The sequence below is a fragment of the Tachyglossus aculeatus genome, unplaced genomic scaffold (assembly GCF_015852505.1).
Source record: "Tachyglossus aculeatus isolate mTacAcu1 unplaced genomic scaffold, mTacAcu1.pri scaffold_97_arrow_ctg1, whole genome shotgun sequence".
NCBI lineage: Eukaryota > Metazoa > Chordata > Mammalia > Monotremata > Tachyglossidae > Tachyglossus > Tachyglossus aculeatus.
The window spans coordinates 1,838,880-1,864,458 of NW_024045100.1; the positions used below are offsets into that span (position 1 = coordinate 1,838,880).

At 43.9% G+C, this 25,579-nt stretch overlaps 2 pseudogenes; one reads left to right on the forward strand and one right to left on the reverse strand.

Moving 5' to 3' along the window:
• Positions 1-5,434: 5,434 nt before the first annotated feature.
• Positions 5,435-6,663, reverse strand: LOC119924395 (annotated as a pseudogene).
• Positions 6,664-20,524: 13,861 nt separating this feature from the next.
• Positions 20,525-21,453, forward strand: LOC119924389 (annotated as a pseudogene).
• Positions 21,454-25,579: the final 4,126 nt, after the last annotated feature.

Below are 25,579 nucleotides of genomic sequence, written 5' to 3' on the forward strand. Positions count from 1 at the left end.
TCTCCCCCTTATAGACTGAGAGCCCATTGTTGGGTTGTCTCTATATGTTGCAGACTTGTACTTTCCAAGCACTTAGCAGAATGCTATGCACACAGTAAGTTCTCAATAAATGCGATTGAATGAAAGAATAAATAAGGCTAGAAAATATTTCCCAACATTCCCTGCCTCACCCATCTCCTTCTAGACTGCACACTCCTTGTGGACAAGGAACGTGTCTACCCACTTATTATACTGTACTCTTCCAAGCACTTAGTACAGTGCTCTGGACACAGCACTCAATGCATTTGATTGATTGATTGATTGATTGATCTCCCAGTACATCTCTATTTCCTTTTACTCCCTGGGTTGAAAGAACATGAGTACCTACTTGTTCTCAGGCCACAGTTCACCCTATCCTTGCAAGGAAACATCATGGCTTAGTGGATAGAGCATGAGCCTGGGATTCAGAAGGATCAGTGTTCTGAACCTGGCTCTGCAATTTATCTCCTGTGTGACCTTGGGCAAATCAATTGACTTCTTTGTACCTCAGCTACCTCATATGTAAAATGGGGGTTAAGACTGTGAGTCCCAAGTGGTAAGGGACCATGCCCAATCCAATTTGCTTGTATCCACTCCTGCACTTAGAACAATGCCTGGCACATAGTAATCGCTTAACAAATGCCACAATTATTATTATTATTGTTCGAAACCAGAGGGAGGTTTACAACAGGTTGCCTTTTATTGTCTGCGGCTGGGTTAAGTGGGACAAAAGGTTTTGGTGGGGCAGACTGCTTCTCTTGGGTTATATTTAAATGACCTGGATTCCCCGACTATCAGTTCATATTCTCTGGACTGAGCATTGACAATTAAGCCCTACCACCCATTTGCCTAATAGCTACTGGGGACTGTCAGATATGCTGTCAAAATCTCAAAGGATTGGGTCCCTATGTTCCTCAGAGCCAATATAATCATTCCTACATCTTCAGAACAAGAATCTGAGAGCCACGGAGTTTTCTTTCTATTTTCATCTCCAGAAAACCAATTGTTTAGGATGGAAAAATACTCTCTGTCTAGACCCTGGAGCTAGGATAATAATGATACTAGGTGTTAAATATTTACTCCGTACTAAGAACTGTATTAAGCCCTGGGGTAGATAGCAGATAATCAGATCAGATACAATCTCTGTCCTTCATCCGGCTCACAGTCTAAATTGAAGGGAGAGCAGTAGTTAATCCCCATTTTACAAAGGAGGCAATTGAGGTCCAGAGAAATGAAGTGACTTTCCTAAGGTCACATAGCAGATTAGTGGCTGAGCTGGGATTAAAACCAGTGATATTAGCTCACAGTGATAGAAGCCTCAGTGGGTTTTGGCATTGCTGTGGAGGTGAGACTGGCAGGTTTTGGTGACGGATTGGATGTGTGGGGTGAATGAGAGAGTGGAGTCAAGAATAACACCAAGGCTGCCGGCTTGTGAGATGGGAGGATGGTAGTACCGTCTACAGTGATGGGAAATTCAGGGAGAGGACAGGGTTTGAGAGGGAAGATAAGGATCTCAGTTCTGGACATGCTGAGTTTTAGATGGTGGGCAGACATCCAGATGGAAATGTCCTGAAGGTAGGAGGAAATACGAGCCTGGAGAGAGGGAGAGGGAACAGGGGTGGAGAACTCAACAATCTAACAGACACATTCCCTGCCAACACTGAACTTACAGTCTAGAGGGGGAGACAGACATTAATATAAATAAATAAATTATGGATGTGTGTATACGTTCTGTGGGGCTGGGTCAGGAGATGAATGAGGGGAGCAAGTCAAGAGGGAAATGAGAGTTTGGTCAGGGAAGGCCTCTCGGAGGAGATGTACCGTCAATAAGGCTTTGACGGGGGGAGAGTAAATGTCTGTTGGATAGGAAGAGGGAGGGCATTCCTGGCCAGAGTTAGGACATGATGATTATAATGATGGTATTTGTTAAGTGCTTCCTATGTGCCAAGTACCGTCCTACGTGCTGGGGTAGATACAAGGTAATCAGGTTGTCCCACGTGGGGCTCACAATCTTAATCCCCATTGTACAGATGAGGTAACTGAGACACAGAGAAGTTAAAAGGCTTGCCATGGCAAGGGCATGTGTGAGGGGTTGGTGGCGAGATAGACGAGATCGAGGGGGAAAGAGAAGTTTGACATTAGAGAAGTGAAGTGTGTGGGCTGGGTTATAGTAATAATAATAATAATGTTGGTAGTTGTTAAGCACTTACTATGTGTAAAGCACTGTTCTAAGGGCTGGGGAGGATACAAGGTGATCACGTTGTCCCACGTGGGGCTCATAGTCTTAATCCCCATTTTACAGATGAGGTAATTGAGGCACAGAGAAGTTAAGTGGCTTGCCCTAGGTCACACAGCTGACAAGTGGCTGAGTGGGGATTCAAACCTATGACCTCTGACTCCCAAGCCCATGCTCTTTAAAGAGTAAGAGAGTAGCAAGGTGAGGTCTGAAGGGGCAAGGTGATCATGTGCTTTAAAGCAAATGGTAAAGAGCTTCTACTTTAAATTACCACAATATAAGCAGATCAGACACAATTCCAGTCCCACATGGGGCTCCAAGTCTAAGAGAGAAGGAGGACAGGGATCTCATTCCCATTTTTACAAATGAGGAAACTGAAGTACAGAGAAGCTAAGTGGGAAGTAACGTGACCCAGAGGAAAGGGTATGGGCCTGGGAGTCAAAGGAACTGAGTTTTAATCTCTGCCGCTTCTCTGCTGTGCAACCTTGGAGAAGTCATTAAACTTCTCTGTACCTCAGTTACTCCATTTGTAAAATGGGATCAAATCCTACACTCTCCTACTTTGACTATGAGCCTGATATGGGGTATGGACTGAGTCCAGTGCTCAGTATAGTGCCCAGAGCTTAGTACAGTGTCTAGCACATAGTAATCACTTAACAAATACCATAATTATTATAATCTTGTATCCACCCCAGTGCTTAGTACAGTGCTTGGCACATAGTAAGTGCTTATAAAGTATCACAAAAATAGTGACTTGCCCAAGGTAACACAATAAGTGGAAGAAAGGTTTAAACCTCTGGTCACTTGACTCCCAGACCAGTACTCTTTCCATTAGATCATGTGTGCTGCTTGTCATATAAAATGAAAATAATACATGATCCCTGCCCTCCAGGAGCTTACAATTCAAATTACAGATGAGACCAAGTAACAGAGTACATAAGATTTGAGATACTTTTCAAGGTAGTATCTCACATAGAAAAATAAGTGATGGTGTCATTGGTAGTGATACACGGTATCCCTTGCTCAGATAGGGCTACAGAAGGCCCCCGTTCCTCCCGGAAGGATCCTCTCCTCAGAGCACCGCCATAGACGCCCGGGACTCCGTTCCCGAGAGGCCCGCCCGCCATCACACCGCGTGGCCCCCACTGCTCCCGGAAGGATCCTCTCCTCAGAGCGCCGCCATAGACGACCGGGACTCCGTTCCCGAGAGGCCTGCCCGCCCGCCATCACACCGCGTGGCCTCCGCTGCTCCCGGAAGGATCCTCTCCTCAGAGCGCCGCCATAGATGCCCGGGACTCCGTTCCCGAGAGGCCCGCCCGCCGCCCGCCATCACACCGCGTGGCCCCCGTTGTTCCAGGAATGATCCTCTCCTCCGAGCTCCGCCATTGACGCCCCCTGCTTCCAACCCCCCCCCCCCCCCCCCCCACTTAGGCGACCTTCCTTACAGTGCCCCCCAACCCCCCTTCCCGTTCCGGTCCTGACTGACTCTCCCCCCCCGCCGCCACCCCGGGAAAAAGGCCCTTGTTATCACCAAGTTACATTAACGACAATCTCATTCGCACCTACTTAACCCTCCTGTTCCACCATCGACCCCCAGCCCACGTACTTCCCCAGGCCTGGAATGCCCTCCCTCTGCCCATCCGCCAAGCTAGTTCTCTTCCTCCCTTCAAGGCCCTACTGAGAGCTCATCTCCTCCAGGAGGCCTTCCCAAACTGAGCCCCTTCCTTCCTCTCCCCCTCGTCTCCCCCTCCATCCCGCCTGCTTTACCTCCTTCCCTTCCCCACAGCACCTGTATATATGTATATATGTTTGTACATATTTATTACTCTATTTATTTATTTATTTTACTTGTATCTATCTATTCATTTTATTTTGTTAGTATGTTTGGTTTTGTTCTCTGTCTCCCCCTTCTAGACTGTGAGCCCACTGTTGGGTAGGGACTGTCTCTATATGTTGCCAGTTTGTACTTCCCAACCACTTAGTACAGTGCTCTGCACACAGTAAGCGCTCAATAAATACGATTGATTGATTGATTAAGCCTCTTGCAGTTATTTTAATTCTCCAGAAGATGGACATCAAACCATCTGGACAATTTAACTAACTGTTTGGTACCTTATGAGATTGCTAAACTAAATTTGGATTGGATTTGGAGAAGTAACATGGCCTAGTTGGAAGGACACAGGCCTGGGAGTCAGAAGACATGGGTTCTAATCCTGCCTCTGTCACTTGTTTGCTGTGTGACCTTGAGCAAGTTGTTTAACTTCATGGTGCTTCAGTTTCCTCAACTGAAAAATGGGAGTTAAATACCTATTCTCCATCCTACTTGGACTGTGAGCCCTATATGGGACAGAAACTCTCCACCCAGGTTATTTTGTGTCTACTCCATGGCTCAGTATAGCACTTGGCACATAGTAAGCACTTAAAAAATACCACAATTTTCATTATTTTCATTATTCTTGTAATATTATTATTTTCTTTAGTGATGGTCAGATAAGCATTCTACATCATATGTAGCAACAATAATCTGAATAGTTTTCAGGTTTCACTGTCAAAGAGTAATATTGTCCAGAAGGAGCTATGTTTGTGTTGGAGTATATTCAAGACCGGTTTTGTTTCATCTGAAAGTGGGTGGCTATTTTGCTGATTAAAAAGCTGATGCAGGGCCCACTTGAGCAGGCTTGGGCTGTTCTTACTGATTTTCCCAAGTCCAGGTGGTCCCTAAGGTTTTCTTCCCTCTTTCTTCATCACAGAATGCTGGCTCTGCTGTGTCAAGTCTATCCAAATCCCAATAAAAATATATCTTCTCCTTCATGGATAAAGACATTACTATGTCAACCTGGACACATTGATTTCACTTATTGAGTATATAATACTGAGTGCTCTCCCATTTACCAAAATTATCTGTCTTCCTTTCTATTCTTCCCTTAAGAGGATTACAATTACCACTAGAATATATGGAAAACAGTCTTATAATCATTGTGTATAATGAAAAGGAAGACTTAAACACATACAGCAAATGACATTCATTGTTCTGACAATTCAGAATACATTAAAACCTTCAAGTATGGTTCTTTTAGAAGAGATTAAGCCACAGTGATTTATCTTAAAGCATCTGAAGAACCCACTGGCTCCTTTCTTCTCCCACTGAAAAGAACAGCAACATAATTCTCAGAAAGTGATTCACTTCTCTCCTGATGTCATTTTTTGGGTCCATACATTCCTCATGGCATTTTTCACCTCCACATTTCTCATGGTGTAGATCAAGGGGTTTAACTTGAGAGTAATGAAAACATAGAATACGGCCACTGCTTTATCCATGGGGAAGGTGGAAACAGGCCTCATGAAGGTGAAGATACAGGGAACAATGAACAGCATGGCGACTGTGATGTGAGAGACACAGTTGGACAGGGCTTTGCGCCTTCCCTCTGATCTATAACCTCTTAGGGAGTTCAAGATGACCATGTAAGAGATGGCCAACATGAGGAAACAGAGAGTGCAGATCAGGCCATCGTTGGCAGCCACTGATAGGCCCAGGACATAGGTGTTTGTGCAGGCGAGTTCCAACACAAGGGTACATGTCACAGAGAAAATGATCAATAATAATGATAATAATAATAATAATAATGATAATGGCATTTGTTAAGCACTTACTATGTGCGAAGCACTGTTCTAAGCACTAGGGGAGATACAAGGTGATCAGATTGTCCCACATGGGGCTCACAGTTTTAATCCCCATTTTACAGATGAGGTAACTGAGGCCCAGAGAAGTTAACTGACTTGCCCAAAGTCACACAGCTGACAAGTGGCAGAGCCAAGATTAGAACCCATGACCTCTGGCTCCCAGGCCCGTTCTCTTTCCACTGAGCCACACTGCTTCTCCAATGTCATTCATCAGTGGCATTGGGACCACAGAAGGGCAGCCAGAATAGGAAGAGAATCTGAATTATTAAGTGAAAGAAGCCCACTACCCAGGCCACCCCCAACAGTAGGACACACACCTGCCAGTTCATAATGATCAAGTAGTGCAGGGTTTTGCAGATGGCCACGTAACGATCATAGGCCATCACAATGAGAAGGATGGTCTCTGTCCCTCCAAAGAAGTGTGATACAAAGAGCTGGACCATGCAGCCATCGTAGGAGATGGCTTTCCTGGCAGACAGGCTGTCTACAATCATTTTGGGAGTAGTGGAAGTGGAGTAGATGGCATCTATGAAAGATAAGTATGAGAGGAAGTAGTACATAGGGGAGCTGAGATTCTGGCTAGCCTAGATGGTTATGACCACAAGTAGGTTTCCCAAAAGAGGCACCAGGTATATGATTAGGAACAAAATAAATAAAAGTTTCTGCAACTCGGGATTCTGGGTAAGTCCCAGGAGAATTAATTCGGTCACACTGTTGGTTTTTTCCATCGATTCAGTGTTGGTGATGAACATACCAGTGAGATTGCACGACAGAGAACTGGTTTACCTGAAAGATAAAGATAATTGAATTTCTTTAGCACTGTTTTTTTTTTCCATAGAACCCAAGATACTTTATTTCTAATACCTAATATTTCACTCATTCTTAAAAAACCTTGGTCCCATTCGACAAAAGAAAAATCAAGCTAAGTAATTTGTATCAGACCCCACCTTCAGCCAAGGGTTATCAATCAATCAAGGGTATTGACTGAGTGCATGTTCTGTGCAGAGTGCTGTACTAAGTGCTTAGACATGCTGAATCCAGTAATCTATCCACTTAGTTCAGAGCTTGTCAACCGGCATGGCTAGTACCATTGGTAATATTTCACTTGGAGTTTCACCCTTTATTCACCCCTCCCTCAGCCCCACAGAACCTATGTATCTACCTGCAATTTATTTATTTATAATTGAGCTCACTGTGAGCAGGGAACATGTCTACCAACTCTGCTGTATTGTATTTTCCTAAGCACTTCGTAGAGTGCTTGAGCAGCAGTGTGACCTACTGGAAAGAGCACGGGATTGGGAGTTAGAGGTCAAGGGTTATAATCCCAACTCTGCAACTTGTCAGCTGTGTGACCCTGGGCAAGTCATTTAAGTCCTCTGTGCCTCAGTTCCCCCATCTGTAAAATGGGGATGAAGACCGTGAGCCCCATGTGGGCCAACCTGATTACCTTGCATCTACCCCAACATTTAGAACTGTGCTTGGCACAAATTAAGTGCATAACAAATACCATCTTCATCAGCATCAGTGCTCTGCACACAGTGAGTGCTCAATAAATGTGATCGATTGAGTGATGGATTTCACAGCACACTGGAGATCCTGACAGAAGCCATTTTTCTTTACTGAGATGATCATCATAATAATAATGATAACAATAATAATAACAATAATAATGGCATTTGTAAGGCACTTGCTATGTGCCATGCACTGTTCTAAGCACAGCATCAGATACAAGGTGATCAGGATGTCCCACAGGATCCCAAGGCTCTCAGTCTTAATCCCTATTTTACAAATGAGGAACTGAGGCACAGAGAAGTTAAGTGCTTTGCCTAAAATAACATGACTGAGAAATGGCGGGGCTGCAATTAGAACCCATGACTTCTGATTCCTAAGCCCATGCTCTTTCCACTAAGCCACGAATAAGCTTGCCTTTTCCTCTCCATCCAAACCACATTAATCCAAGCACTGTCCTAACCCATCTTGATCACTACAATCACCTCCTTTCTAACCTCCCTGCCTCCCATTTCTCTCCATTCTAATCCATACTTCATAGGAAAATCCTCTTGGAGATATGTCTTCAACGAGGCTTTGATGGTGGGGAGAGTGATCATCTGTTGGATATGAAGAGGAAGGGCAACCGGGACAGAGGCAGAATGTGGGGAAGAGGTCGGCAATGAGATAGAGAAGATCAAGGTACAGTGAGTAGGTTGGCACGAGAGGAGTGAAGTGTCTGGGCTGGGTTATAGTAGGGGGTAGTGAGGAAAGGTAGGAGGGGGCAAGGTGATTAAGTGCTCTAAAGCTGATGGTAAGGAGTTTCTTCCCCCTCCCATCCCCTTACTGTAGGGGTTCCTCAAGGACCAGTTCTTGGTCCCCTTCTGTTGTCTATCTACACTCACTCCTTTGGTGAACTCATTCACTCCCACGGCTTCACTATCATCTCTATGCTGATGACAACCAAATCTACATCTCTGCCCCTGATCTCTCTCCCTCCCTTCAGGCTCGTGTCTACTCCTGCCTTCAAGACATCTCCATCTGGATGTCTGTCTGCCACCTAAAACTCAATATGTCCAAGACTGAACTCCTCATCTTCCCTCTCAAACCCTGCCCTCTCCCTGACATTCTCATCACTGTTGACGGCACTACCATACTTCCCGTCTCAAAAGCCCGCAACCTTGGTGTCATCCTCGACTCCGGTCTCTCGTTCAACCCTCACATCCAATCGGTCACCAAAACGTGCCGGTCTCACCTCCGCTACATCGCCAAGATCTGCCCTTTCCTCTCCACCCAAACCACTACCCGGCTCGTTCAATCTCTCATCCTATCCCGGGTGGATTACTGCATCAGCCTCATCTCTGATCTCCCATCCTCCTGTCTCTCCCCACTTCAATCTACACTTCACGCTGCTGTCCGAATCATCTTTGTGCAGAAACGCTCTGGACATGTTACTCCCCTCCTCAAAAATCTCCAGTGGCTACCAATCAACCTATGCATCAGGCAAAAACTCCTCACTCTCGGCTTTAAGGCTCTCCATCACCTTGCCCCCTCCTACCTCACCTCCCTTCTTTCCTTCTACAGCACAGTCTGCACCCTCCACTCCTCTGCCGCTAACCTCCTCACTGTGCCTCATTCTCACCTGTCCCGCCGTCGACCCTCCGGCCCACGTCCTCCCCCTGTCCTGGAATTCCCTCCCTCTGCACAACTGCCAAGCTAGCTTCTTCCTCCCTTCAAAGCCCTACCTAGAGCTCACCTCCTCCAGGAGGCCTTCCCAGACTGAGCCCCCTCCTTTCTCTCCCCTTCCTCCCTCTTCCCCATCCCTTGCCTTACCTCCTTCCCTTCCTCACAGCACCTGTATATATGTATATATGTTTATACGGATTTATTACTCTATTTATTTATTTATTTTACTTGTACATATCTATTCTATTTATTTTATTTTGTTAATATGTTTAGTTTTGTTCTCTGTCTCCCCTTTCTAGACTGTGAGCCCACTGTTGGGTAGGGACTGTCTCTACATGTTGCCAACTTGTACTTCCCAAGCACTTAGTACAGTGCTCTGCACACAGTAAGTGCTCAATGAATACGATTGATTGATTGATTCATTTTGTTGTCTGTCTCCCCATTCTAGACTGTGAGCCCACTGTTGGGTAGGGACCGTCTCTATATGTTGCCAACTTGTACTTCCCAAGCGCTTAGTACAGTGCTCTGCACACAGTAAGTGCTCAATAAATACAATTGAATGAATGAATTAATTAATATTAAAGTGGATAATTTCCTATGATGTTTGTAGTATTGTCCCCCAACCTCAGTAGCTCATTTGATAAAGTACTTTAGCAAGTAGCAGGCAGGATATTCCCTCTCAGAGACATACTCCTGTATTGACAGCCACATCAGTTACTCTACTCTCCTAACCATATTTCATTCTGAGCCCAGAATTTATTTTTATTGTATTTGTTAAGTGCTTATTATGTGCCAGGTACTATAGTAAGTGCTGGGATAGCTACATGTTAATCAGGTTGGACACAGTTCATGTCCCAAAGAGGGCTCACAGTCTTTATCCCCATTTTACAGATGAGGTAATTGAGACACAAAGAAGTGAAGTGACTTTCCCAAAGTCACAGAGCAAGCTAAGGGCAGGGCAGATATTATAACTCAGGTCCTTCTGACACCCAGACCTGTGCTCTATCCTTTGGCCACATTGGTTCTCTAAAATGTTGATCTTTCTAATATGTTGTTCTACCACATCTCTGTGCTCCTTGAAAACCTCCAATGGTTTCCCAGTCTTCTCCACGTTAAGCAGGAACTACTAATCACTGGCTTTAAAACACTCAATAAACTTTGTCCTTTCTACTTATCCACTCTCTTTTCTCACTGCACCCAACTAGCACTCTTTGCTCCTCCCAGACGGTGCTTCATTCTTGTCTCTTCGGCTAGGGATTGCTTTCTCATGTCTTTTTTCTTTCTGCCTGGAACTCCCTCTCTCTGCAAATCCTACAGAACCCCTTCCCCCACTTCTTCAAACTTCCCAATTTCAAAGTGTTACTGAAATCATATATCTGACCAAGAGATCTACTCTGATTAATTATTTCCTCTCCTCAGGCTATGTTTCCTTCAATTGCCATCTTAGCACTTCGGTGCCATCGGAGTACCTACAAACTCAAGCTTCCATAACACTTATTTCCACATCTTATATAATAAATTCTTCAAGCATTAATTCATGTAGGCATCCCCTTTTGCTCTTTCCTCGTCTCTCTGCATTATTTCAGTATCTATTTCCCCTGCTGAAATGCAAGCTACTTAAGGGCAAGGACCATGACTGTTAATTCGACTGTACTCTCCCAAGTGCTTAGTACAGTGCTTTACACACAGTAGGTGCTCAGTAAATTGATCAATTTATAGTATCCTGATTTGTCTAAGATAAAAACAAAGTGTGACTTCTTTTGCTTGGGAGGAGTGATTAAAGACCCATCCAAATATTCACTTTCTTTGCCTTTGTAGATGTGGATTTGTCTTCCCTCCCAAACCTTGTCCTCTCCCTGACTTTCCCATCTCTGTTGACGGCACTACCATCCTTCCCGTCTCACAAGCCCGCAACCTTGGTGTCATCCTCGACTCCGCTCTCTCATTCACCCCTCACATCCAAGCCGTCACCAAAACCTGCCGGTCTCAGCTCCGCAACATTGCCAAGATCCGCCCTTTCCTCTCCATCCAAACCGCTACCCTGCTAATTCAAGCTCTCATCCTATCCCGTCTGGACTACTGCACTAGCCTTCTCTCTGATCTCCCATCCTCGTGTCTCTCTCCACTTCAATCCATACTTCATGCTGCTGCCCGGATTATCTTTGTCCAGAAACGCTCTGGACATATCACTCCCCTCCTCAAAAACCTCCAATGGCTACCGATCAATCTGCGCATCAGGCAGAAACTCCTCACCCTGGGCTTCAAGGCTCTCCATCACCTCGCCCCCTCCTACCTCACCTCCCTTCTCTCCTTCTACTGCCCAGCCCGCACCCTCCGCTCCTCCACCACTAATCTCCTCACTGTACCTCGCTCTCGCCTGTCCCGCCATCGACCCCCGGCCCACGTCATCCCCCGGGCCTGGAATGCCCTCCCTCTGCCCATCCGCCAAGCTAGCTCTCTTCCTCCCTTCAAGGCCCTGCTGAGAGCTCACCTCCTCCAGGAGGCCTTCCCAGATTGAGCCCCTTCTTTCCTCTCCCCCTCGTCCCCCTCTCCATCCCCCCGCCTTACCGCCTTCCCCTCCCCACAGCACCTGTATATATGTATATATGGTTGTACATATTTATTACTCTGTTTATTTATTTATTTATTTATTTTACTTGTACATTTCTATCCTACCTATTTTATTTTGTTGGTATGTTTGGTTCTGTTCTCTGTCTCCCCCTTTTAGACTGTGAGCCCACTATCGGGTAGGGACTGTCTCTATGTGATGCCAATTTGTACTTCCCAAGCGCTTAGTACAGTGCTCTGCACATAGTAAGCGCTCAATAAATACGATTGATTGATTGATTGATTGATTTATTCCTCTGTTCCTTGTTCACCCAACTCCAGCAATGGCTTGCTCCAGTTACAGTCTCCTTGAGGTAAAACAGACACAAGCCTAACACGGTTAACATGGAACTGGTGGCTACTCCATTCCAGCCACAACCACGTCTCTCAGCTTAATTTTCTTACCCCTGCCAAAGATACAAAATCCTAGAAACTACAAAAGCACCAGGTCTGAGATTCCATAAGATCCCAGGTGGCTTCTGGATAAACCCAAACTAAATCTGAGATCTATTTTCTTGGAGTAAAGTCTGGATTTAAAGCAGCAATGAATTTTAGTCCAATTTCCATTGATTGCCATTCTTTCTCTGCAATATTAGCTCAAGATCCTCCTCTCAGAACATCTTGATCCTTTATGAAGGAGGACCTTTAAGTGAACTAAAAACTTGGTGACTTCTCCAGGTCAGTCAGAAAGAATATAGTTTGCCCAGACTGTGGCAAACATCTCTACCTGACTCGATTTGTCTATCCTTCCTCTAGGTCTGCCCTGAAGCAGAGTCATTAGGTTCACTATTTCTCCTCTCACATTTAAACTGGATTCTACAGATATTCAGGAACCTCATAACATTTTGTCCAATCAGCCTTATGGGAGTATGACCAGTCTCTCCTTGCAGAAGGTTTGCACAAGATGATGGCAAACTGAATTTTGCTTTAGAAAAATGAGTAGAGATACAGGAAAGGAAAAACACATTTTCAGTGGATTTTGATCGCAAAAGAGAAATCATTTCTGTTCCCCTTATGATCATTGTCAAATTGCCAGTCACCAGAACCTTGCAACCAAATATCCACTGGTGATTCAGAGAAGATAGCTGAGAAAAATTTTCAGATAGTTTTGGAGGGAAATTTTCCAGCTCATTTGTCTGTGTATTTCAAGCAAAAGGGATGGATCACTTGCTTGTCTGACTTGCATCTCTGATTTCATACATTTGTCAAGTGGAGACGGCATCAGTGGGCACTTTAGGTTGATAACATTGTTAATAGACAAAATCAATCAATGGTATTTATTGAGCACTTCCTCTGAGGAGAGTATTGTACTAAGTGCTCTGTAGAGTAAAATATAGTTGGTAGATACATTCACCACCCACAACAGGCTTACAGTCTAGAGGACAAAAGAGTTCAATCTGACAAATAGAATTCTCCCTTAGGAAAATAGACAGTGCTACATCCTGGCAGCAGGAAGCAAATTTATCAGTTCAGAAAACAAAACAAAAAAAAGATGAAGAGAGCACAGTCCTACTAAAATTAATCCATTCCATGCTTATTTAATATTTGGTTTTATTATGTACGGTAAGTCCACTTGGTTTTACTGAATGTTCTATTTTGTTCTCTGTTTAACAGATTTCTCTTTAAATTCAGGCAAAAGATGGGCTTACACTCCAACCGTGCCTTTCTTCTAGCCTGATTGACAGGGGTCTTTCTGATGGACAGTTTAGACCAGATTCACCAGTCCTATTCGTGGATGTTCCCTGTTCCATTCCCAAACCTAACCAACCCTTGGCCCCCAGTGACCACATTTTGTGGGGAAGGAATATATCACACCCAAAGAGAATCTTTGGGTATTTCATGGATTTAGCCAGAAGTAATGCATTAATTCTGACAGAGTGCATGGATGAAAATATTGTCCACAAATGCCAGCTCATCTACATTGAAGATCTCTGTAGATAACATCCACTTAAGAATGGGAATCAGTCAGAAGTAGAGATGGTGCCCATTAAAGTGGCCCTTCAAAGCACACAAGGCTTCAGCGCACCTGGAATCTTCCTGAAGACTTCATTCTCCTAATACTAATGCCAATTTTCTCACTGGACCTCAATTTCATCTATCTCACCATCAATCTCTCACCCACATCTTGCCTCAGGGCTGGAATTCCCTTCCTCTTCATAACCAACAGGCAATTACTCTCTCCCTCTTTGAAGTCTCATTGAAGTTACATCTCTTCCAAAAGGCCTTCCCTGACTAAGCCCTCCTATCCTCTTTCACTCCATTTTGTATCGCCTTGACTTGCTCCCTTTATTCCTCCTCCCTCCCAGCCCCGCCGAACGTACATACAAATCTATAATTTTATTTATATTAATGTATATCTCCCCCTCTAGACATTAAACTCATTGTGGGCAAGGAATGTGACTGTTATATTGTTATATTGCACTCTTCCAAGGACTAAGTATAGAGCTCTGCAAACAGCAAGCACTCGATAAATATGATTTACTGACTGGCTGTTACCACTGTGTCTTGGTCAAAAGGGGTAAGAAGCTGTAGAGTTTGTTTTTTTTTTCTTTTGTTTTGTAATGTTTTATTTTTTTAATGGTATTTGTTAGGTGCTTACTGTATGCCAGGCATTAATTCATTCATTCAATTGTATTTATTGAGTACTTACTATGTCTAATGCACTATGGTAAACTAAACACGTGGGAGAGTATAGTATAACAACAAGCAGACACTTTCCATACCCACAATGAGCTCACAGTCTAGAGGGGGAGAAAGACATTAATATAAATGAATGAATAGATATATAAATACATAAATCATAGTATATAAAGGCACTGTAATAAGTGCTCGGGTAAGGACAAGCTAATCAGGTTGGTTACAGTCCACATCGCACATGGGGCTCACAGACTTAATCCCCACTTTATAATGAGGTAACTGAGACACAGAGAATTGATTTCATTCATTCATTCAATCATATTTATTGAGTGCTTACTGTGTGCAGAGCACTGTACTAAGCATTTGACTCAAGGTCCAAAGTAGACAAGTGGCAGGGCCAGGTTTAGAACCCAAACCCTCCCATATTGCTTCAGATTGCATTCTAGAACTAGGAAATCTTCCAAAGGAATCGTCAACTCATTAGCAAGTTGTAAATCACTCCCTCTAACAAGATGGAGGTCAATCAGATAGGGGAGCCCAGGCACATCCATAATCCAATCAAATACCTACATGGGAAAGGGACAGTATCCAACCCGATTTGCGTATATCCACCCAAGAATTTAGTACAGTGCCTGGCACATAGTAAACACTTAACAAATTTCACAATTATCATTATCATTACTATTTCATATGTAGCCTGCTGAGGATACCATGGAGGTCACACCCTTTAGGGGACTCAGTAGAGAGTGCAGGAACAAGTATGACCTGGCACCAGGATCAGCAGGAAGGGAGAATTGGGCTCTTGAGATATTAATAATGATAATGGCATTTATGAAGTGCTCACTATGTGCAAAGCACTGTTCTAAGCGCGGGGGAGATTTCAAGGTGATCAGGTTGACCCACGGGGGGCTCACAGTCTTAATCCCCTTTTTACAGATGAGGTAACTGATGCACAGAGAAGTTAGGTGACTTGCCCAAAGTTGCACAGTTAACAAATAGCAGAGGCAGGATTTGAACCCATGACCTCTGACTCCAAAGCCCGGGCTCTTTCCACTGAGCCGCGGGATATGCTACAAATAACTAGAGGGAGCACATCCAGCAGGATCTAAAATTTGGAAACCCATCTGTAAGCAGATTTTGAAATCGAACTTTACAAGTAAAGTTTGATTCTTCCCCTCTTGCTTGAAGAAACGTCTCAACTCTTCCTTCTATCCCTCTCCATCTCTATAGAAGATTTGCATTTGGTTACTTCAGAGAACTGATTGGCCACTTCACAACCAGAAGTCCCGGCTGCTTGCTGGCCAAAGTAAGGCCTCTCGAAACACTTAAAAATCAGTAAGGTGAAAGGCTAAGTCTGGGGCATTTTGGGGAAGCTAAGGAGAGCTGCAGCAAATCATCACAGCTCTAACCATCCCTATCTATTCCTCAGCCAAAGTCATTCCCCCAAGAGACTTAAAAGCATCTCAGCACCTCTGAATTCATGTTCAGGGGCAGGGAAGGTGTTCTCCACTACTACCTTGTGACAGCTACGGAACATGGAGAAGACTTGACTTCGTTGACTTGACTCTTGGATCATCCATTCTCTCTGCCAAACAATCAATCAAACAATAGTCTTTATTGAGTGCTTACTATGTGCAAATCACTGTTCTAAGCACTTGGGAGAGTGTAATACAAGAGAATTAGCAGACACATTCCCTGCCCAAAATGAGCTTACAGTCTAGATGGGGAGACTGACATTAATATGAACATGCCACTTGGGAGAGAAGGGTTACAGTGTGCTTGTCTGCATGTATGATCTAGTTATTTCAGTGTCCAACATCCTCTTGATCAATAGTGGGGAAATTTCTCCTCAAAAAATCAACATAAAATCTCAACAAATTTCTCCAAATGCCAATAAATTGATGGTACTGAGACATTTAAGGATGATAAAAGTCACTTTCCTGCACGATACATCTTCCATGAAGCTTTTCACTTCTGAATTTCTCAGAATATAGATTTAGGGGTTGAGCATGAGGCTTATAATAGAATAAAATACTGCTGTCACTCATCGATGAGCAGGGTGGATGTTGGTCACACAAACACACGAAGATAAAATGTACAAAAAAATAGATAACAGTGATGTGGGTATTACAAGTGAAAGATCTTTGCATCTTCCCTCAGAGCTGAGAGATTTCAGGGAAGCTAAAATGACATGAGAGACAAGAAGTATTGCAAAGATTAAGATTCACTGTAGTAACAACTAAAAGGCCAAACGTTCAGGTAAGTCCCAAGTGGGACAAGGGACTGTGTCCAATCCGATTTGTCTCTACCCAACCCGAGTACTTAGTACAGTGTCTGGCACAGAGGAAGAGCTTAATAAATGCCATAATAATTATTATTATTATTATCTGTCTAGGTGGTCTGTCGGTTGCCTCTCTTTCCTGGTCCAGCCTGCAGATAGAGGCTCCTCATTGCAGGGAATTTATAGACTGAGAAAGAAGAGTTGAGGGACTTCCCAGCAGCAGCTGTCGATCACCTGGGTGGCCATGCCATCCCGAATGGCGGAGATGGGAAGGTCCTCTGTTCTATCAAAAGCTCTCAAGGTAAGTGTACCAGTCAATGAATCCCTTTTGTGAACTTCACTGATGGATGAACTGCTGGCAGGTGTTTTGTCCACAGTAGGAATTCACCTAGCTGGGGTTTTCATCCCCAAGAGTCTCTTCAGAGTATGAACCCCAGCTAGGCTCACATGGAAGATGATAAATTCAATGGGGGACTTCAGCAATCCCCTCTGAATTCACAGAATAGACATAGAACCAGGGACAGTCCATTCAAATGATGCAATCTTATACGTCATCATTGTTCAAAACATATCCACAGGGTGCTGAGCCCTCTCAACCCCCCTGCCCCGCCCACGATGGGAGTTAATGTCAGAGTCTACATAATAACCGGTGCCACTTTCAAGAATGTAGCCAAGAACCTGTTACAGGATGAGGCTCGTAATGAAAAGAACCAATTAGTTAAGGACACAGGTATTTTCCCAAAGAACTAGCCAAATTCACGTAAGGCGTAACTACTGCTTTTGGCATAAAGATCTTACCAGAAAGGGAGGTAAGAAATTCTACAGAGACTCAGAGCCTTAAGTATTACAATAGGTCCCCACACTCCTATAGAGGCGACTTTAAATGCCATTCTGTAACCTAAAGAATAATCTGAGTAAGAGCAATTTGAGAGTGGGGCTGGAGGGAGAGCTGTTAACTCCACTTTTTTCTTCTTTCGTGGTTATAGCTTTGAAAAAGGGATGTTCAGAATGTCCTCCCTGGTCTATTCATTGTCCTGTCTCCTTAATGAGCAAAGAGGTCTGGTGAACAGGATGTGAATTTCTACAACTCAATGCATTTCCCTGAGAAGATTTATTAAAATGAATTGCTGACTGCTGACTTTGTAGCTAGACAATCTGAATTTTCTGCTTTAAAGGCCTATTTTGTCTTTCATCTGTAAAGGACCTTACCATGTGAAGAGGTAAGCAGAGAGATAGGATAAAACCTCACGCTTTCAGACCTTTTCAGAGTCAACAAATCTAACTAGTGTAAGTTTTCTAGTCTTCCTGATTTTTATTTTGCATTCACATTCAAAAAAACACATTTTCATCATTACTCTTTAATATTTTTGGTGGTGTCTACAAATAGATTCTATTGTTATAGCTCACAAAAATAGTCAAGTATACGTCTTATTTACATTCACTTGATACTGTCTCGAAATGATTCTTTTAAAAACATATTGCAACTGGGACCAGTGAGGCCTAGTGGAAAGAGTATAGGATTTAGAGTCATAGGACCTGGATTTTAACCTAACTCTGCCACTTGTCTTCTGGGTTAACTTGGGCAAGTCACTTCACTTCTCTGTACCTCAGTTTCCTTATCTGTAACATGGCAATTCCCTCCTTGTTCTCCCTTGCCCTTGGACTGTGGCATTCAGCATTTACCAGATCTCTTCCACTCTGGTATCCCACCACTGTTCATCTGCATAACCTAGCCTAAACTCTAAATCCCATGGCAGGATTTTGTAAACAATCGTTTTGATTTGATCATCAGTAGCTCAGAGGTGTTGATGCATTTCCTATTTTGTGGTAGGTAGTCTTTAAACCATTGCCATTTTCATCAACCAAGGTCATGGGTTCTAATTCCGGCTCTGCCACCTGTCTTCTGTGTGACCTTGGGCAAGTTACTTCACTTCTCCGAGCCTCAGGTAGTTCATCTATAAAATGAGCATTGAGACTGTGAGCCTCACTTTGGACAGGGACAGTGTCCAACCCGATTTGCTTCTATCCACCCCAGGATTAGTGTAGTGCCTAGCACAGAGTAATGCTTAACAAATACCACTATTGTCATTATTGTTGTTACCATTATTATTAGCATTAATCTTGGTGGTATCTCTTTGCTGAAACCCCAGCTTGATAGCTTCCTAAATCCATTCTCACGTACTCACTGTCCACATCGAGACCTATCTGAGGTTCCTTGTTCCAGCAGGGCTACTGTGCATTTGCCACCAAGGACTTAGGAAGGAGTGTGGCCTAGTGGATAGAGAACAGGCTGGGAATCAGAAAGACCAGGATTCTGATCCGAGCTGTGCCACCTGTCTGCTGTGGGACCTTGCGCAAGGCATTTAACTTCTCTATGCCTCAGTTACCTCACCTGTAAAATGAAAATTAATGGGAGCCCCATGTGGGAGAGGGCCTGAGTCCAGTCTGATCAGCTTGTATCTACCCCAGCACTTAGTACAGTGCTGGCACATGGTAAGTACTTAAAAATACCTTATAAAAAAGGACTACCAATCAGTCATATTTATTGAGCACTTACTGTGTGCAAGGCACTGTACTAACCACTAGGGAGAATGCAGTAGAACAATAGGCAGGCACATTTCCTGCCCTCAGCCACTATTCAAGTCTTTTCCCAGAGCTTGATTGTTTTTGAAAGGTTGGATATCACCTTCCAATATTTTCTTTGTACCAATATCTATGCATTAAAACTTATAACAGAGACTTCAAGCTTGGCCCTACCACCAGTAGAAGTTGGAGAGGTAGCAATTACCACTCCTATCAATGGGAAGGGAGTCTGCTATTGTTTTATATTAAATTTTGAGTTCATTGTGTATTTCATGTTTCTATGTGAGATTCCTGGATTACCTACTATTTCCTTGGCAGAAATGTCTTTTCTTCTTTCTCCAGAAAATATATGTGCACTGATCCCGTAAGAAGGAGGAAGAAACCTAGAGCTGCCATAAGAGGAGAAATAATCACAGAAGAGCATCAGGTGAATACAAAAGGTTATAGGTTTCTTGTCTGCTAAGCATTTGGTATATCATCCTCTGCCCAGTAGGATTTTAGAAGGCCCTGAACCATCAACCTAATGCACTTTTCTCTTAGGGGGAATGTGAATGTTGTTATCAGTTGACATTTATGAGACTGGAATAAACAGAATTACTGAGCTTCTTGTCTACTGAAAAGGGTATGTAAATCAACAGAGTGTACTCCAGGGATGACTGCATCAAAAAGGCTCCGAAGATATTGACTGTGTTGCCAACTCCACCACTTAGGACCATTTAGGACACCTCTGGGTAAGTACATTCATTCGTTCAATCTTATTTATTGAATGCTTACTGTGTACCGAGCACTGTACTAAGCACTTGGGAGAGTACAATATAAGAAAAATAGACACTCCCTGCCCACAGTGAGTGTACAGTCTAGATGAGAAGACAGATATTAATATAAATAAATAAATTACAGAAATATATGTAAGTGTTGTGGGACTGGGCCTGGGGTTGGGGGATTTAATAAAGAGATCAGGTCAGGGTGATGCACAAGGTAGTGGGAGAAGAGAAAAGGGGGGCTTAGTCAGAGAAGGCCCCTTAGAGAAGATGCACCTTCAATAAGCCTTTGAAGCAGGGGAGAGAAATTGTCTGTTGGATTTCAGGAGTTGTTTAGTTAACCTGACGTGCTTCGATTTCCCAATGTATGAATTGAGTAGAGTAAATACTTTCCCATCTTGTCCTGGGGTTCAAAGAAAATTGACAAGATGCTAGAAAAGTGGTACTTTGAGCTCTGTTACTTGATCATTTCAAAGCAAAACTAACATCATTCTCTATACAGAATCCACAGCTCTCACCTATACCTTCACTGCCTACCCTGAGTTGATGGGTAATGAAAACAACGTGACAGAATTCATTCTATTGGGACTTACACCGAATCCAAGGTTGCAGAAAGTAATCTTTGTTGTCTTTTTAATCAACTACATCATCACCATGGTGGGAAATCTGATCATTGCGGTAACCATAACTGCCAGTCAGACTTTGGATTCCCCATGTATTTCTTTCTGGCCTATTTGTCAGTTATTGATGCCTGCTATTCTTCTGTCAACACACCTAAACTGATCATTGACTCTCTCTGTGAGAAGAAAATCATTTATTTCAAAGGCTGTATGACTCAGGTCTTTGGAGAGCATTTTTTTGGCGGGGCTGAGATTATTCTCCTCACGGTAATGGCCTATGACCGTTGTGTGGCAATATGTAAGCCGCTGCATTACATGACCATCATGAACCGGCGCGTGTGTGGTCTGCTGATAGGGGTTGTCTGGACAGGAGGCCTGGTGCACGCGACCATCCAGATTCTCTTCATGATCGATTTACCCTTCTGTGGCCCCAATGTCATTGATCACTTCATGTGTGATTTGAACCCTTTGCTGAACCTTGCCTGCACGGACACCCACACCCTTGGCCTCTTTGTAGCCACCAGCAGTGGCTTGCTCTGCCTATCAAACTTCGTCATGTTGATGATTTCCTACGTCGTGATCCTGCGCTCCCTGAAAACACACAGTAAAGAGGGTAGGCGCAAAGCACTCTCCACCTGCGCCTCCCACATCATCGTCGTTGTCCTGTTCTTCGTTCCATGTGTATTTATGTATATGCAGCCTGCCTCCACCTTCCCCTTGGATAAAGCTATTGCACTATTTTACATGATTATAACCCCTATGCTAAACCCCCTTATCTACACCCTGAGAAATGCCCAGATGAAAAATGTCATCAGGAAGTTATGGAGCAGAAAACCGACTTCTGAAGATAAATAGGTATCACCCTGTGAAAATGGCAATATTTGTACTAGGGAAGTGGCAAGCATGGACTTCAGGTAACGTTTTTAGGAAAACTGTATAGGGAATTCAAATCTCAGTGAAGCACATGTCTCATATGTCTGTTGTATTTCCCAAAACCTCATTGTAGTGTATTGCATTCAGTAGGTGCTGAAGAAATCTACATGATCTACGAAAGAGTTTCTTGTCCGTAGAGGTATTCATCCTCACTTCAGCTTATTTAGCAACCTTTACATGTTCAGAGCTGGTTTTGTTCCTGTTACAGCTGTTTTCATTTTTTAAAAAATTCTTCTCTCATCTCAAATGAGGAGAAATGAGAGGAGCCAGCTCAGTAGCGCACTGTCAGACCTATTCTAGTTTAAAGAATAAAATAAATGTTTCTTTAGCCATAGAGTGTTGCCTTTTGCCTATTCTTTTTCCTATAGCTCCATCAAATATCACATTGTACCAGACATAACATAGTCATTAGCAGTAGAATGGGATGTTTCCTAATTTGATTCCTGCAAAGCAGGTCATAGAAATTGGGAATTCCTTGTGAATTTCAAAACAAACAAATGCTAACTCTTGCCAATCAACAATCAGAGAGGGAAATTAGGAAGAATGATCCGTGATAGCATTCCACATGCATATCATGATGCTTAGCTATGAAGGCACTCAAAGTGTGCTTTCATTCATTGATTCTGCAGTAGATTAAGCAAACAGAAAACAATAACAACTTGGAGGAGCCCAAGATCAAATCAGAAGCATTGGGACTGCTTGGCAAACTATCCCAGCCCAAAGAAAGTGGTTTAAATAGGTCAGCGTCCAATTTGAGGGATCAAACTTTGCATAAGTCTGCATCAGCTCCTGAAAATGAGACTGTTACGGACCAGTTTGGGTCCACTGTGACAAGTAGCATGACTGTGGAAACAACGCATGTCTGGGAGTCAGAGGACCCAGTTTCTAACCCCGGCTACTCCACCTATTGATTGTGCCTTAGTTACCTCATTGATAAAATGAGGATTAAGACCGTGAGCCCCTTGTGGCACATAGATTGTGTCCAACCTGATTAGCTTGCATCTTCCCCAGTGCTAGTGCCTGGCACACAGTAAGCACTTAGCAAATACCATTTAAAAAAAAGCCAGGTTGGTGCAAGAGGCAGAATCATTGCCTCTAGTTCCAGGGGAAACCATTCCACTGGTAAGACAGTTCTGGGACACTTTCAGGATAGAGGTGCAGTGGAACCCTGAGTCCTGTTAGGTGATCCCGAGTGTGTGGAAGGTTTCTTGGCTGTCATCAGCATGGCCCTCCTCTTTGGAGGAGTCAGCTATTGGAGAATAGACTTCCAAACTGTAAGCTCATTTTGTGCAGGGAATGTATCTGTTTACTGTTACATTGTATTCTCTCAAGCATTTAATATAGTGCTCTACACGCAGTAAGTGCTCAATAAATACCACTGACTGTGAAAGGTTTCTCCATAGACAGAGAGGACTCCATCCTCTAATGTGTCTCTGTTGAATTCCTTATAGACATGGCAGGCCTGGGTCATGAGGCACTCTATCCCTCTATCCAGGCCCTACCCAGTTTAGAAACTGACCATCTCCAGGGATTTAAAAATGATGGATAGTGTTTAGAAAGACCCAGCCCAAACAACCCGCATAATGCACTAATTGTTTCAATTGGGGCTGTGACTAGAACAGAAGACTGGAACTAGGTTTGCAAGATCCGTCTTGGGGAATCTTTGGATAATCTGGGTGGCAGAGGCACCTGTGTGAAAGTGTTGGTCAGCTCTATGTCTAGCCCCTCCTTCAGAACAGATTCAAGTCTTCCTTTTCTCTTGTTTCTTACACCTCTCATTCCCCCACAATCTAAAGACAGCCTCTTAAAATGAATGGAAAATGTTTGGTTTGAGTCAAAAGAGTCTCATCTGCTACCTGCTTTCTCACCCTTCCCACTTTTTCCACAGCTCACCTCCGGAGAAAAGCTCACGATGAGGTGCTGAAACTAGAACAGAGAAAGGAAGGGGAAGAAAGGGAAAAGACCTGCTGTTTCAGACTATAAACTCACTGTGGGCTGGGAATGTGGCTACCAACTCTGTTATATTGTACTCTCCCAGAAACCTAGTACAGTGCTCTCACACAATAAGCACTCAATAAATACCTCTGATTGACTGGAGGAAAGGTGAGAGGGTAGGATAATTGGGGTCTTGGAGCTGGAGGGAAGGGAGGATGGAGATGGAGGGGAGGGAAGAGAACTTAGGGATGACCAACCCAAGAAGATAGAGATAGATGGGAACAGCGGTGAATGTGAAAAAAATAGGTTTCTTACCACAACTACCTGGCATTTAATATTGTAAAATGTTTCTTACCACAACTACCTGGCATTTAATATTGTCACCAGCCTGAGAGACATAAACAGAAAGTAGTCACCCAAGACCTCCATATTTTTGGCCTTTGGTGTCAGGAAAGTCCTGATGCCCTTTCAGATGTGGAGGGGGTCAGTGAAGGTAATTAGGCATATGCCCAGAAGTGGACTTTCAGATACTCAGGCACAAGGGATTGGGCAAGGAAGATTAAGCCAAAAGACCATAAAGAGTTTCAGTTCAGAGGACCCCAGAGACAGGGTTGACTGGCGACCTGAGAGACGTTTCAGTGCTCCCTAACCCAGGCCAGAAGGATAATCCAGCCCGCTATAGACTTGGGGGCTGGTCACAAGTGCCAGAAAAGGTTCTGGAATGAGTCACAGGAATAGGACAGGGAAGGCAGCGACATCAGGACATCCTGTTCTGGCAGGTTGGTGGTGACAGTGGGAATTCTAGTTCCATCTCTGTGACAAATGACTTTCAGTGTGGGGAAGGAAAGGGAAAAGAAGAGAGACTCAAAAGAATCCTCTCCCCCCGGCCACCAGACCTGGAGCTAGAAACTCCATTCTCCAACTCTTCATTTTTACAGTTTCCAAGACCCTCCCACAGTTTCTGCTGTGGTCTGTCTTGAGCGTGGACTCTTGCCTCACTAACCGTTTTAAACTTATCTATTGCCCATAGAGTTGATCAGGGGAAGTAGGGAAGCTGTGCGCCCTAGCAGAAAGAGCACAGGCCTTGGAGTCAAAGGGCCAGGGTTCTAAACCTGACTCGGCCAATTGCTTGCTGTGTAATCTTGGGCAAAATCACTTGACTTCTCGGTGCCTCAGTTTCCTCAACTGTAAAATGGGGATTCAATACCTGTTCTCCCTTCTACTTAGACTGTGAGCCCCATGTGAGGCAGGGAATGCGCCTGTCCTAATTGGCCTGTACCTACCCCAGAGCTTAGAACATTATTTGGCAAATAGTTAGCCCTTAACAAATGCCATAAAAAAGGTAGAGGGGCTGTCTACCAAAGCTGTCCCCTTGAGCTGAGCTTCCCCTAATTTGAAATGGTTATCTTCCAAGGACATGCTCCCCTCGTGCTGGATGTGGGGCCCTGTCCAGGTCTAGAACAGTTTCACAGTGGCTGGTCCATTCCAAATCTTGTAGAGCTTTTTAAACATTCATTCATTCAATCGTATTTATTAAGCGCTTACTGTGTGCAGCAATGGAGTAAGGTCTCGGAAAGTACAAATCATAAGCATATAAAGACGATCCCTACCCAACAATAGGCTCACAGTCTAGAAGGGGGAGACAGAAAAAAAAACAAGATCCAAGGATATATGGTGCATCCATCCACCCTGATCAAAGCCTCTATGACCTCAATGACCAACAGAGGTCAGGTGTGGTGGGGGCTCCTTTCACTTCTAAGGTGGGGGGCTTGTACCTGGCTCCTAATAGGAGCCACGTGGAACATTGGTCAACGCTGTCATACAAGATGGGAGTGCTAGTTGAATGGAATGTGTGTAGAATGAGTGGTGGGCAGGGAGAGATGCTGACTTACTTTCTAGGTCCTCCTCCCTCAGGTATAGGATGAGGACATATTTCTGGGTGTGGGCTCTAGTTTGGCTGGATAGTGCATCAGACCCGGCAGGTGCTCAACAAATACTACTAATATTAATAATACTAATAAAGACGGTATTTGTTAAGCACTTACTATATGCAAGGCACTGTTCTAAGCGCTGGGGCAGGTAGAGGATACAAGATGATCAGGTTGGCCCACGT